The 15,057-nt window shown below is 39.8% G+C and overlaps 1 protein-coding gene across 1 annotated transcript in view; it reads right to left on the bottom strand.

Annotated features, from left to right (window-relative positions):
* Rap1a (RAP1A, member of RAS oncogene family) overlaps positions 1 to 12,244 on the bottom strand; it is an 80,654-nt gene extending 68,410 nt beyond the window's left edge. Inside the window, exon 1 of the mRNA XM_021230955.2 lies at positions 12,224 to 12,244. The gene's annotated coding sequence lies outside the window, so the exon portion shown is untranslated. The remainder of the gene's footprint in view (positions 1 to 12,223) is intronic.
* Positions 12,245 to 15,057: the final 2,813 nt, after the last annotated feature.

Raw genomic sequence — 15,057 nt, 5'->3', positions numbered from 1 at the left:
CACACACACGGCACACGGCACACGGGAGGGGATGCATGTTAAAAGAAAAGAAACTATGGTTTACAAATGGGTTTTTAGCTAGTATTCTTAGTAACACAAGTAAAGTAGTGAGTAGTGCCTTCGCTTTGTATTTAAATCCAAACCAATTCTCACAGTCCTGTGTGATTTTTTTCCTGCTAATTTGCTCTGCAATTTTGGCATACAAAGGTTAGAGTTGTATTTCACATACTTCATGTCACTGGCAGTGACAACAACTACTGCTGCATGGGGCAGCAGACTCACCTGAGTCCAGGAATATGAGAACAGCTTAGGCAACATAATGAGATTCTACCTCTGAAAACTAAAGCAAAAAAAGTATTGAGTAATCCTTACAGTATATAATTAACTGGGTAGCTACTTGATTTAATATTTTTCATGCCAAATACAAGCAGGTTTCTAAGAATGTAAGATTTACAATAGCCACAAACAACATAAATACCTTGGGGTAACACTGACCAAACAAATGAAAGACCTGTATAGCAAGAACTTTGAGTCTTTAAAGAAAGAAATTAAAGAAGACACCAGAAGGTAGAAAGATCTCCCATGCTCTTGGATAGGTAGGATCAACATAGTAAAAATGGCAGTCTACCAGAAAGCAATATACAGATTTAATGCAATCACCATTAAAATCCCAGCACAATTCTTCACAAACCTTGAAAGAACAATAATCAACTTTGTATGGAAAAACAAAAGACCCAGGATAGCCAAAACAACCTTATTCAAGAAAGCAACATCTGGAGGAATCACTATCCCTGACTTCAAGCTCTATTATAGATCTACACTCCTGAAAACAGTTTGGTATTGGCACAAAAAATAGACAGGTAAACCAATGGAATCGATTTGAACACCCTGATGTTAACCCATACATGTACAAACATCTGATTTTCGACAAAGAAACTAAAAATATACAATGGAAAAAAGAAAGCATCTTCAACAAATGGTGCTGGCATAACTGGATGCTGGCATGTAGAAGAATGCAGATAGATCCATGTCTATCGCCATGCACACAACTTAAGTCCAAATGAATCAAAGACCTCAACATAAATGGAACCACACTGAACCTCTTAGAAGAGAAAGTTGAAGGCACCCTTGAATGAATTGGTACAGGAGACCGCTTCCTGAACGTGACACCAGTAGCACAGACACTAAGATCCACCATTAATAAATGGGACCTCCTAAAACTGAGAAGCTTCTGCAAGGCAAAGGACACAGTCAGCAAGATAAAAAGGGAACCCACAGAATGGGAAAAGATATTCACTAACCCCACATCTGACAAAATTTACAAAGAACTCAAGAAGCAAGTCTCTAAAACACCAAAGGATCCAATCAAAAAATGGGGTACAGAATTAAATAGAGAATTCTCAATACAGGAGTCTAAAATGGCTGAGAGACACTTGAGAAAGTGCTCAACATCCCTAGCCATCTGGGAAATGCAAATCAAAACAACTCTGAGATACCATCTCACTCCTGTCAGAATGGCTAAAATCAAAAACTCTAATAACTGTTTATGCTGGAGAGGATGTGGAGAAAGGGGAACACTCCTCCACTGCTGGTGGGAGTGCCAACTTGTACAGCCACTTTGGAAATCAGTATGGAGATTCCTCAGGAAAATGGGAATCAGTCTACCACAAGACCCAGCAATTCCACTCTTAGGTATATATCCAAAAGATGCACATTCATACAATAATGATGTCTGTTCCACTATGTTCATAGCAGCATTATTTGTAATAGCCAGAACCTAGAAGCAACCGAGATGCCCCTCAACTGAAGAGTGGATACATTTACACAATGGAGTACCATTCAGCAGAAAAAAACAATGGAATCCTGAAATTTGCAGGCAAATGGATGACACTAGGAGAAACCACATTGAGTGAGGTAACCCAGTCACAAAAAGAGAAACATGGTATGTACTCACTCATTTATGGATTTTAGACATGAATCAGGGGAGTAGCAGCATACAATCCCATTGCCAGAGAGTGTAGGAAACAGAACCTTCATCCAGAGATTGATGAAAGCAGAGGCAGATACCCACAGACAAACACTGAACTGAACTCCTGGAATCCAGTGTCAGAAAGAGAGAACTGATGGGCAAAGGAGTTAAGACTGGGCTGGTTTAACCCACAGAAACAGTTGACCTGAACAAGAGGGAGCTCTAGGACTCCAGATTGATGGCTGTGTGGAAAGCATGGGACTGACCCTGACCCCCTGAATGTGGGTGTCAGTGAGGAGGCCTAGGTAATCTATGGGGCCTTGGGTAGTATTTACCCATGGGATACAAATAGACTTTGAGTTCCCATGCCACAATATGGGAGGCTCTCTTAGCCGGGACTCTTGGAGGAGGGCCTAGGCCCTGACCTGGATGAAAATGACAGTTGCTGGAGATCCACCATGGAGGGCCTCACCTTCCCTAGGGATCGGAGTAGAGATTGGGTGGGGGACTGAGGGACCTGGTGGGGAGGGTGGGGCAGGAGGGGAGGGAGAGGGAGCTGGGATTGACATGTGAAACAAGATTGTTTCTAACATAAATAAATAAAAAAAGAATGTAAGGCCATAGAGGAGACAGTTCCAGGATAGTCTAATCCAGAAAGATCTTGCTCTTTTAACCATAGTTGGAGGGTGGGAAGGATGATCAGTCCTAAGAGAATTATCATAGCTCTGACATACTGAAACAGGCAAAAATAACCAAAACCTATTCAAAACAAACTCAACTGGAATCTTAAAAAGCAAATGAAATACCATCTATATTAGTAGATCTGAAATTTTGCAGTCTCAACATATAAGTATTCAGAAAAAACAGTGAACACAATCTTGAACACTACTGCTATACTTCTTCATGAATTTAAAGTATTTTCAAAGATACTTATAAGGGAAGAGAACTGAACAAAAATTAACAATGGACTAAGTAAGTATGCAGCTCAATGATAGAGTATCTGCCTGGCCATACAGTGTCTAAAGTTTTGATTTCTAGCACCTTAGATTTCATTTCTCCATCTAGACAATATTTGGGGTAAAAAACCTTAATAGAGAAATGAGAAATAAGTAGTTAAAAAATATAAACATCTTAAAACTACAAGAAGGTTTTTGGTTTTCAACCGAATAATAGTGAGCAGCTAACTCACAGTTACTATTAATTTACATCTTAGTCAGATAGATGAATATCAAATGTCAGAACAACCTATATACTCATTTTCAGCCAAGTGAAAAATACTAGAGGCAGGTACTAGAATGACTAAAACTGGCATCTGAAAGCTCATTAAAAAAAACAAAAGGAAATTAAAGAAAGAATGAGAATACTTAAATTAATACTTTTTTTAAAGGCCATTCACTCAACTTCCCTTTGTTGTAGTTGCTCTTTATTTGACTGTCTTCAACTTCTAAGTTGTTGTATATATCACCACTGCTCATTTAAATGATGCTGTCAAGTCTGGTAGTGTTTACAAGGAATTAAAAAAAATGGGTGGAGGAGTTGAGAGATGACTCAGCAGTTAAGGAAACTGGTTGCTCTTCCAGGAGATGTGAGTTCAATTCCCAGCACCTAAGTGGCAGCTTAGAGCTATCTCTAACTCCAGTTCCAAAGGATCTAGTGCCCTCTTCTGGCTTCAGTGGGCACTCCTGCAGGCAAAATACCCATACATTTAAAATAAGGTCATAATTTTTTTTAAAAAATGTTTTAACCTGTGGAAAAGAATGCCACCTTACACTGAACAGTTTTACAATATCTCCAGAATACAAAGTATAAGCCTGAAAATTTTCTATTAACTAAAAACTCACAACACTAAACAAATAAAATTTCTGTAGCAAACTGCACGTTTTAGAAAAAGCAAAAATGTTACTATTTGCCTGTGGCATGAAAGCAAGTTTTTTGACCTTTTGAAAGAAGGTAGTAACAACCAAGACTATGTTGGTCCTTCTCAAAGGCAATCTGACTCTGTCTAGCCTAGATCCTCAATTCAAGTTCTTTTGAATCCCTTCTTCAAACCTGACACACTGAATTTCACAAAAGTGATTCTAGCAACTCCCCCAATCCTCCCTCTTGTTTTCCACTAAACACGTAGATACTGCCTTATCTGCTATTAAATTAAACCAACTTTCCTGCTTCCCATCTTTTCCTGTCTCAATTCATTCTGAACTCCAGAAAGAGTCCCACTATGAGCCCTGGCTATCCTCAAACTAGCTATGTAGATCAAACATCTGCCTGTCTCTTCCTCCCAAGTGCTGGGCTTAAAGGCATGAGTCACTACACCCAGTGGAGATTTTTTTATATATATGAATATTTTGCCCACATGTATGTAAGTGTACCACATGCATGCATATGGTACACTTACATATGACAGAATAGAGTGTTGGATGCCTTGGAACCAGAGTTATAGACAGTGAGTTGTCATATGGGTGTTGAGGAACAAACCTGGATCCTCTACAAAAGCAGCTAGTGCTCTTAATCACTAAACATCTTTCCAGCCCCCATATATTTTCCTTTCAATAAATACTTTTGTCAAGTAATAGTCTTCATATTAAAACTTCCTATATCCAGAATCAGGTCTTCCCTTATCAACCCAGCACTCAATGACTCAAAAAAAAAAAAATCTAACCCCAAACAAGCCATATTTCTTCCACATTTACCAACTATCATACTAAAGTCTACACCTCTGTCAAATTGCTATTCTGTCCATCTTCTGAACTTTCTAATTTAATCACATGCCATTCCTAACACAAAGGATGTCTACCACTCTCTCTTCTCAAGTCGTTGTGTACTACAGTTCATTTGCATCTATATTAGTTCATGTAAAAAAAAAAGGTCGCAAAAGTAGGGTTACCCCCCCTTTGAAACTGACAAAAAAATTAACAAAAATAGCTGTCTTTTTATTAAATGTCTATTATATGTCAATAAGTCTTAAATATTATTTCTAACGTTCTCAAAAAACTTATAATGTAGGTAGTACTATTATTATCCTTTAAAAATAAGAAACCAATGTTTAGAAATATCAAAACCATCAAGTTAGTAAGTTTCCTAAAACTATGTAAGCACTAAGTAAGTGGTGAAGCAATGTTATAGACCAGGCTTGTCTAACTCCAGAGCCATCTGGAAACACTGGCTAAGTCAGAAAAATGTGATACCCCCAACCCCAAAACACACCTTAAACAAAATAAACTTTCTCATATTGGTAATTTTAGAGAAAAAATCTGAAAAAATTAACTAACTAATAAAACCCACAATGTTCAAATTACAACTTCGATGTCTCCTTTGTCATTAATCACATTCACCTAAAATATTCACCTAACTTTTTCAAAAGAACTATAATTTTCATGCATGCACAATAATGGTGTTCCACATTCTTAATAATAGGAAGTTTGTAAGATAACCATGAAGACTCTAATAGGGATCATTCCCGCTGCCTAAAGCAAAGGAAGGAAAAGACAAAAACAAATGCAATCAAAGATAAATGTACAAAAATATCTCTTCATTATTTAAAAAAATAGTATGATAAAGATCCGCCTTAAAGCTCTAAACCAAGGGACCAACATCCCATATAGACAGGAAAAGTAATACCTAAATAGTATAAGGCACAATTCAAACTTTTATAGAAAGAAATCTGTATATGAAAAGAAATACCTGGAAAAATACACACTGAAACATTACTGGTAGTTTTTTCTGTGTAATAGGATCATCAATAATGTTAGATTTCTTCTTTACATTTATGTTCTTTTCAAAATTTGCCACAATGTAATACTGATTACACACACACACACACACACACACACACACACACACACACACACGAGGAATGCCATATTCACTGAAAACAATCCTGAAGGTAAAAAGGAAAAATTAGTTGGAACAGAAACTACATTTCTCAGGACAAAGAAACATCAGCCTTGTTTTGTTGCCAGGTTCTATTATGCTCATGTTTACTTTTAGATTGTAAAAAGGATGTTATCCAAAACTCAATAGTATTTATGAAGCTGCACAAGGCCTACCATTTAATGGACAGCCAAAATCCCACCAAAAGTACCACAGTTAAGCAGATTTTCTATGCATGACTATTGAAAGTGAATGCCAAATTAATTCTAACTTACAACGTATAAAATAGAAAAACCAGAATAACTATTCTCATTTTGCAAACTAAATTGGTATTTACGAAGCTGCACAAGCCTACCATTTAATGGACAGCCAAATACTAAGAAGGTGTTAGAAAGCAAAAAATAGCTAACTAATAAGAAGAATTTTACCTAAAAACTATAATTCTATTTTAACCCACTATGAAAATACATATATTACTAGACTATAAACTCGTGGTAAAAAGAATGCTACATATTTACATGTGTCCAACAAAGAGTTCTATTTTGACTCTTCCAAACATCTCAGGTGAGATGGCTAAGCAGATAAAGGTGCTTGAAGAGTGTGATCCGTGAAAATCACACAGTGGAAGGAGAGAACCAACTCCTACAAGTTGTCCTCTGACATCCACACAAGCATCATGGCTTGTGCATAACATACACAGATCATAAATATAGGTAATAAAAATGTTTTAGGGACTGGAAAGATGGCTTAGAGGTTAAGAACACTGACTGCCTTTCCAGAGAACCGGGGTTCAGCGCTCAGCTCCCATGAGGTGGCTAATAACTATCATAACTCCAGTTTCAGGGGATCTGACACCCTCTTCTGACTTACTCTACTTGACATTTGGTACACAGACATACATGCAAGCAAAAGACTCATACATATAAATTAAGATAAATTTTTAAAAATTTAATTTAAAACATCTGTTCAATAGCTGAATGAATGCTTTTAAAGAAAGTATACAACACTTTTACATTCAATCTGGAAGGATGGTTCCAAACACATCTACTAGATTTAGGCTAATTATAAACTACATGAAATTGTAAAATTAGTAAAAATGTCAACTACAAGAATTAAAGTAGTACTTGCTGTTGAATGTTGTATAATATCACCAACCTGTCTGGAACAGAATGAATTTTGTGTATAAATGGATTTAAAAATATTACTGAAAACAGCAGTGAATGAATGTGCTCTTTAGACTACACATCCACAGTAAGGGATTCCCTACCACTCTCTTGCAGTAGCATCAGTGCCATCACGGTTTTGTCTAACAGTGGCTCAGTAGTTAAGAACACTGCTCTTCCAGAGGACCCAGGTTCAATTGCTAGCACCTACAAGACGACTCACAACCAGCTACAACTCTAGCCCTGGGGATTAGACATCCTCTTCTGGCCTCCTTGGGAATCAGGCACACACGTGGTTCACAAATATATACTGAGACAAAATATACACATCCATAAAAAAATTTTAATGACTTTTGATAAGTAGCATGTTTGATACATACTGTGAGTTCAAAGTGAGGCCCTTTGAAGTACTAATTAATTCAAAAGTATCTTTTACTAGTTATCTGTACGCTAATATTCTTAGGAAATATGTCTAAATGTTATTATGTCCTGAAACAAAACGTAGGATTTATATACTTTAAAGTTAATTTTGCCATCCCATATTTTGAGTTACTCCCTATTAATGTGAACTAAATAAGCTAAAGAGACAGGACTGGCAAAATTAGAGTGATTTATAAAGAAATTCTTTCAGATTTATTTACAATAAATTTATATGCCCTAAGTAAGCTAAGGACTCTTTTAAAAAGTCATCCATTTGTATAGTAATTAAAGTTTACCTCATAAAACAAGTTAATCTCCCAGGTGTACATCAGATACTTCTGAAAATAATACTAAAAGGACTATTTTTATTCCTTTTATAAAAGCACACCATTTCTTGTTTCAGTTTTACCTTAAATAATCACACAACTTCCCTTTTTATATCGGTGTATGTGTGAGTGCACTTTGTATCCCTCACTCTGAAAGACCTATTTTCAGTCAGAAATGAGAGCATGACACAATTCTTTGCTGAGCTGCTTTGCTGATCAGAGCATCATAATAATGAATAATGTTAACTTTATAGGTTCCTTTTCAATTATTTTTTATTATTTTTGGTTTTTCGAGACAGGGTTTCTCTGTATTGTCTTGGAGGCTGTCCTGGAACTTGCTTTGTAGACCAGGCTGGCCTTGAACTCACAGAGATCCACCTGCCTCTGCCTCCCGAGTGTTGGGATTAAAGGCGTTAATGTTAATGTTAACTTTATAGGTTCAATACTCATCAGGAATATTTGAGACAAATTAACAAACTATATGCTCGGGGAGGAGGGCCATGATCACTCACTACAAACCCATAACCATTACTTCAAAAAACTCAAAATGTAAATTATCTTAAGTGTATAAAATATTAAAAGGTACATAAAATTACTTGTGATCACCAAATTTTATGTACACACAGACATACACAAAGGATGCTTCAAATTCCTTTCATTAACACATGAAAGCTTAAACATTTCTATTTAATGCTTGTATTTTCTACAAGATAAAAAACATTAAGTAATGCAGTAATTTCATGACACTGACATGAGCATAAAATATTTGAGCTATGCTGTAACTTTTCCTAAGTGATTAGGTTAATTTGAAAAAGAATATTACGTGGAAGTAAATTTATGTTCATAATGTTAAATGTACCACAATAATAAAATATGAATGTTTTGTACAAGCTATTGCTATTGACCATCTAAGAAAAGAGCTGTTTGGAACCGGGAGCCTTGAACACTGAGCTCTGGTGAACACTCCCTGGCTCTGTAGCACATGCCACACAGTGCTAGGTGCTTTCTGGGAACTCAGCTGTTCTCCCTCCCTTTAGAGATGCCACAGCTTTGGCTCAGACCAAGTCAAGCCATCTAGATTCCAAAGCCAGAACACTCAACAAGGTCTTGGCAGTATAATTTTCTATGAAAACAGAGAGGTATCACCCTCCTCTTAAAACTAAATAAAATATCAAAGATTCAAAGCTGACTTACACAACAAAACAACAGTCTATTTTCTGAATAACAATGCACTATAACAATTTAAAAATTCAACTGCTCTTAACTACATGGGGTAATTTATTGTCAAACATATAAGATTCTAAAATACCATAAAGACATAAATTACAGAGGCCAGTAAAAAAAATTCCTTATAAGAAAAAGTAACTGCAAGAAAAAAACAACTAGATGCTTATTTTATATGAGACTATCCACCATCCACTGACAAAGTTCACAGTAACAGAAAACACAGAAGACTCAGAGTTATTTTACTATTAGATTATAAAACACAGCCTAAGGTAAAAGTTCCCTAAAAGCAAGGGCCCTCTAATTTACCTGTATTCCCAACAATTAGCACTCTGCGGTTAAAGGCTGAAGAGTGAGGTGAGCTAAATTCAACCTGTCTAAAAGATCTCATTTGGTGACCAAAACAATTGTTTGTGCTAAGAGCACCCAATGAAAATGAAATTAACATGAAACTTATACTCAACAACAATAGATGTTGAAACTAGGATAACCAACTCTTTGAAGGCAATTTAGACATATACTAGGTAAGTTCATTCATATACTGTGATTCTTTTACAAATAAATCACAAGGATATTCCACAATTGAAAAATACATAGACTACTGTGAAGTTTCAATGTTATCTTAATGGGGAGGGGAAGACATCTACATACCCAATAGAAAGAAAATGGACTATTTAAAAATAGTTGAAAAGTTAAAAATGAGGACATAAGGGCAGGATATAACTTTGTTATTCAGCACTTACCTAGCAAGTGGAAGGGCCTGGTTCAATCCCCAGCTCGTTATTCTTGACTTCCCCAACCCAAGTTGCCTTCCACACTATAGTCAGAATGATGTTTATAAACTTAGGTCAGATCAGGTCTCTCTTCTTTTCTAAGGGTTCCCCATCTCACTCAAAGTAAAATCTAAAGGTCTTACTATGGGATCCAAGGTTTTATAAGAATCCCGGGTACTTCTCTAATCTCAAGCCCACTTTCTCTCCCAGGTCTTTGCTGGCATTGTTTTCCTCTAGACCCCCACCAGTCCTCTGTCTTCACCTGACACTCTACATTTACTTGGGTATGGTCTATCCTTCATGACTGATGGGATGACAGCAGGAACTGTTTATCCACACAGCACACACACTTAATGAATTGATATTGCAGGTTTTCCTAATTAACTACATGAAAACCATGCATATGAACAAGCTTGAAAGACAGAAAAATTATTTCATTTTCAAATTCTCATATTACTAAAAAGTAGATTTACAAATAAAAGCCTGATTAGTCCTGATTATGATTTTAAGGGGCCATAAGATACTAGGGAGTATTGGTTTTAAAATGACTGCTGGTTAGGACTGGGGATATAGCTCAGTGGTTAAGTGCTTGCCAACAAACTGTTCTTGTAACTCTGGGTTAGATTCCTAGCACTACACACAAAATGACTACTAATAAATCGGTTACCTACCATTTGTGAAGCTGGGGTTAATCCCCAGCCCCACATAAACCAGGCATGAAAGCACATAGCTAACCAAGCACTCTGGAGGTAGAGGCAATAGAAGTTCAAGGTCTTCTTCAACTACATTATTGAGCTACACATGAAATGTGTTGGGGGGGCGGTAATAGTTACTGAGAATATAAAATTGTAAGAACAATCACTCTTAAACCTTGTTTACCAAATCCCCAGGATTTAAGGTGAAGACACAATCACACCCAAAGGCTGCAAAAAAAAGGTGCACTTTTGGAAAGTTCTAATAGGAAACTGAATACCATTTGGGATTTCAGTTCACTTTTAAAATAAGTGTCTATGGGGGACTTTAGAGGAGTCCTGAAACTGAATGCAAAATTGTGTGCATAAATGTCTATTTTGTTTTTCCTGGGCCCATATATTTCACCATATTCTCAAAAGTATCAGTGGCCTACAAAAGTTTAAGAATGACATTTTTAATGGAAGTGAAATGCAACATTTAAAATAAAGGTACCTCTCAAAAAGCTATGAGATGAAAATCAGGCACTGAACTGAACCATTCAATTCATTTAACAAATGTTAGGACACAAGTAATCCTTGATAAGATGAACACAATCATAACAAAATTTGAAGTGGTACAAGGAGAGCTAAGCAAGATTCACTAAAACACCCCACTAAGAAAGCATATTCAACAATATAAATTTAATTTTGAAACAGTGTTACAGAAAAGCACAGAAAGGAGTCTGGGGCCCAATCTAGCACTCATATCAAAGTGTTGCAGAATTCAATTACATCAAAAGAAATGAAAAACTACTCATAGGCATACCCACCCCCACACATTCTGACAGGAAACTCAAAGAAAGTTTCCAAATCCTGTTTCCAGCATCATCTCTTACAAAAGTGCCTGCTATTGAAGGCAAGCTACCCTGGTTAATCCTGAGGGTCGACACTTGATTCTAATAAGACAGAACGGATCTTCTGCCACCCAAGAAGCAGAAAACAGTGGCTGGTACCTGTAACGCTTGGCCCATTAACCTCCTGCCCTTTTATTCCATTTCTTACACAGTACTTCCTTCAAAGCAAAACGATTTTCCCTTCCCAACGGCAACACACTGTTCCTCAACGCTAGATCTTTTTCCAAAGGATCAAAAGTCCCCTAAACTCTGGTTTTCCATCCTGTGAGGAAATCTCGGGATTTTTTTTTTTTAGGCACAACTGTCCTGCCTTGATCTTCTCCTTACAACAGCAGATTACACAATTCAGCAGTAGACACTGTCCTTAACTTTCTGAGTGAGACAAGCCACAATCCCACCAGCCCGACATGCCTCACACGCCCTCGAAGGGAAGAAGACAAGAATCACACCGTGGCCTCTAGCCTGACAAAATTCAAGGGAAGCAGCAGGAACCCGAGAGGAGAGCAACGCTGCAAAGGCGAACACATGGCAAGCCGCAGAAGACAGAGGGCAGGGAGGGCGGGAACCCGGCTGGCGGCGGAGCGGGACGCGGAGGTGTCAGCGCTCTGAGGCCGGGGCAAAGGCCGCACGGAGGGCACTGCACTTCCCCGGCCCCGGGGACGACACCTCGGAGCGGGCGCGGACACGCGTCCCCTCTCGCGGCCCGCCCCTTGCGGCCGGTCCCGCAGGCCGGGCCGGGCGGCCTCGGTCCGCGGGCGTGGCTGGCTCCGGCCTCCAGCCGCGGCCCCTCCCGCCCGCCAGGGCCCCAGCAGCCGCCCCGGACTCGGGGGCGGCTATGAAGAGGTCACCGAGGTGCGGCCAGCCCGCGCCCCCCATTTGCGCCCCGCACTCACCCCGCGGCCCGGCGCCTCCTCCACCTCCTCCTCCTCCCTCCTCTCGGCCGCGGCTCGGGCTCGGGCACTGCGCGGCAGCGGCGGCAGCGCCTCCGGAACGCGCACGCACGTAGCACGTAGGCCCCGCCCCCAAGTCCGGGACCCGCCTTCTCGGACGCGTTTTCCCGAGTCTATTTAAAGGAGCCGCGCTTCAAAGGATGGAGATTGTAGAGGAATAGTGTGCAGAAGACAGCTGGGGCCTCGCCTTAGGGGTGGTGGTTAAAGCAAAAATTGAAATGTGGAAGGGAGGAGAGAATTTTGAGGGGATGCAATCACTTGGCAGTTACTAGTTGAGCACCAAATAGGTGCTTGATTCTGGTCTAGGCATATACAGAATCACTTTCTAGAGCTTTCATTTTCCCGAGCTAGGAGAGGGAACACAATAAGCAAGCAGCAAAAGTCGCAGGGAGAGCTTTGCACACTTTCGCTCATTCTCCGAAGAAGCAAATCTAGCAAATCCAGGGTCTGGATGAGAGGAACAGCGCTTTTTGAGGCTGAGAGAAAATCAGCAATAAACCCAGAGAGGAGAAGTGTCTGCCATATTAAATGAATGGCAAAAGGCAGATGGAAGGGTGAATGAACAAAGTCTATGGCCAAAGAGTAGTGAGACTCCTAGATACACACACACAGGCCAGACCCTGCGGAGCCTGTGGTCTATTGTAATGGCAACAGGAAGCCCTGAGGAGAGGGTGGACCCAGAAGTGACTATCTAGTTCATGTTTTTAGAGGTTAACATTATTCAGGGTGTGGTGGCTCACTCCTATAATCCCAGTATTTTGAAGACTGGAGCAGGAGGATTGCCACAAGTTTGAGGTTAGCCTGGATTACAAAGTGAGTTTCAGGCTCTTTGGAGACTAGAGTAAGTCTCGCTGTGTCCACAGGAGGAGTTTATTAAGTGGCTATTCTAGTCACTTTGGACAAGAGTGGCAGCAGGGTGTAAGGCATTACTTTATTTTAGATTTTGTTTATTTTAGTTTTATTAAATACATTTTAATTAGGTTGGCATTGAATTTGAGAAGGCATTGGAAGGAACAAAAAGATTATGGATGATTTTTAGGTTTGGGGTCTGTTGGCTGCTGTCTTTTAATGAGAGTGAACATAGGATAAGAGCAAATCAAAAGGAGAAATCAAGATTTCTATTTGAGGGGTCTGGAGAAAGCTCAGCTAACAACAGACTGTAACTCTGGTTCCAGGGGGAATCTGATGCACTCTTCTGGCCTCTGTGGGCACTGCATACTTGTGGCACACATAAATGCATGAAAGCAAAACACCCACATACATAAAATAAAAATAAATAAATCTTTTTTTTCAAAAATCTTCTACTTGGACTGTTTTCCATCCAGGTGGAGGTGTTGAATAAGGAATGGGAATATGAGTCTGGAGATATAAATTTGAGGTCCATCAGGACATAGAGCCTCAGGTCTGCGTAAGCTCACTTAGGGAGGAGGCATAGCTGGAAGACAGGACCATGAGACACTACAGAAGTGGAGATTAAAGAGAAGTGGAGCCGGCAGTCATGTTAGAGGAACACCAGGGAAGAAAGGGAGTCAGGAGGGAGTTGTTTCAGGATAGAGGGAACGGTCAGTCACATCACCTACTTCTGAAGTCTCAAAGAAGACAATTCAGTCTCAGTCTCCATTCCCAGCCCCACAGTCCTTAACCGTACCACCCTGATCTATACATGCTCTGCGAGCTCTGCCCGTGAGCCACATCCCTAGCCAAGAGTTGAGAAACTAACCATTGACTGAGTTTGGCCTGATGAAGGTTTCTGAGGGTTTGGTGAAAACACTCACAGTGTTATCATATGGGAAATGTCTGATCAGGGTGTGTTGTAGGAATGAGAGGCGAGGAAGATGGAGCTCTTGAAGACCTTGCTGAGCCTAGCAACTGAGGAATGGGTGGTAGCAGGAAGGGTAGGTGATCCAAGGAGGTCTTTAAAAGATGCTTCCTCATTATGGTAAAGAGACAAGAGGAGGCAACTAGACAAAGACAGGACCTAAGAAGCAACAGGTCCCAGCACAGCGCTGAAGGGGCTGCCTGGGTACAGGAACAAGGACAGCCCAGACTATTTTGTAGTAAAGGTACAGACACAGGTACAGATGTAGGTTAGTGAAGGCCACTGCAGAGCAGAGGGGACCAGTAACAGCTAAAGACTATAAAGTCTAGTCTTTGTTTTGCTCACCAGGCTGAGCACCCTGTAGGACTATTTCAGTTTTGGGGAAAGGTTATTTTTCTAATTGTTTTCCTTTTGGAGTGGTGCCTTTTGTCAATCCTCCACATACACACACACACACACACACACACACACACACACACACACACACCTACCTACCCACTCCTTGTGTCTTGTGTATAATTTTTCCCAGTTTGCACTAAGTGCGGTGTGTGTTGGCTGCCGACGGATGGATGGATGAGGTAAGATCTGGTCTGTGTACTCTTTTTCACTTCTCTCTCTGAAGTTGGTGGTCATTCACCTAAACTGAGATCAGTCAGCAACGTGCCTCCATGGCTTGGAGTTTTGCTGATGAAAGTCAATGAGAGAGAGATGAGAGGTAGGTCAGGGAGTGGCTGATAGACTCTGGAACTTAACTTGTGAAAGAAAAGAGGCCAAGTAAAAAAGCAGTGACCCCTTGGAAAGGAATATTTCAGAGGAAACAATCAGATAAGGGAGGGCGAGGGGACTTTCCTAGAACCAAGAAGATGCAAGTGAGGCAATCAGGAGAGCGGAAGTGCGAAGCCTCTGTGAAGAGGGTTCAGACTGGCCCAGAAAAGCTTCAGAAATAGCTCAGTGTTGG

This window comes from Mesocricetus auratus, unplaced genomic scaffold (genome assembly GCF_017639785.1).
Source record: "Mesocricetus auratus isolate SY011 unplaced genomic scaffold, BCM_Maur_2.0 Super-Scaffold_100009, whole genome shotgun sequence".
NCBI lineage: Eukaryota > Metazoa > Chordata > Mammalia > Rodentia > Cricetidae > Mesocricetus > Mesocricetus auratus.
This window is presented reverse-complemented; position numbering and strand designations above follow the sequence as displayed.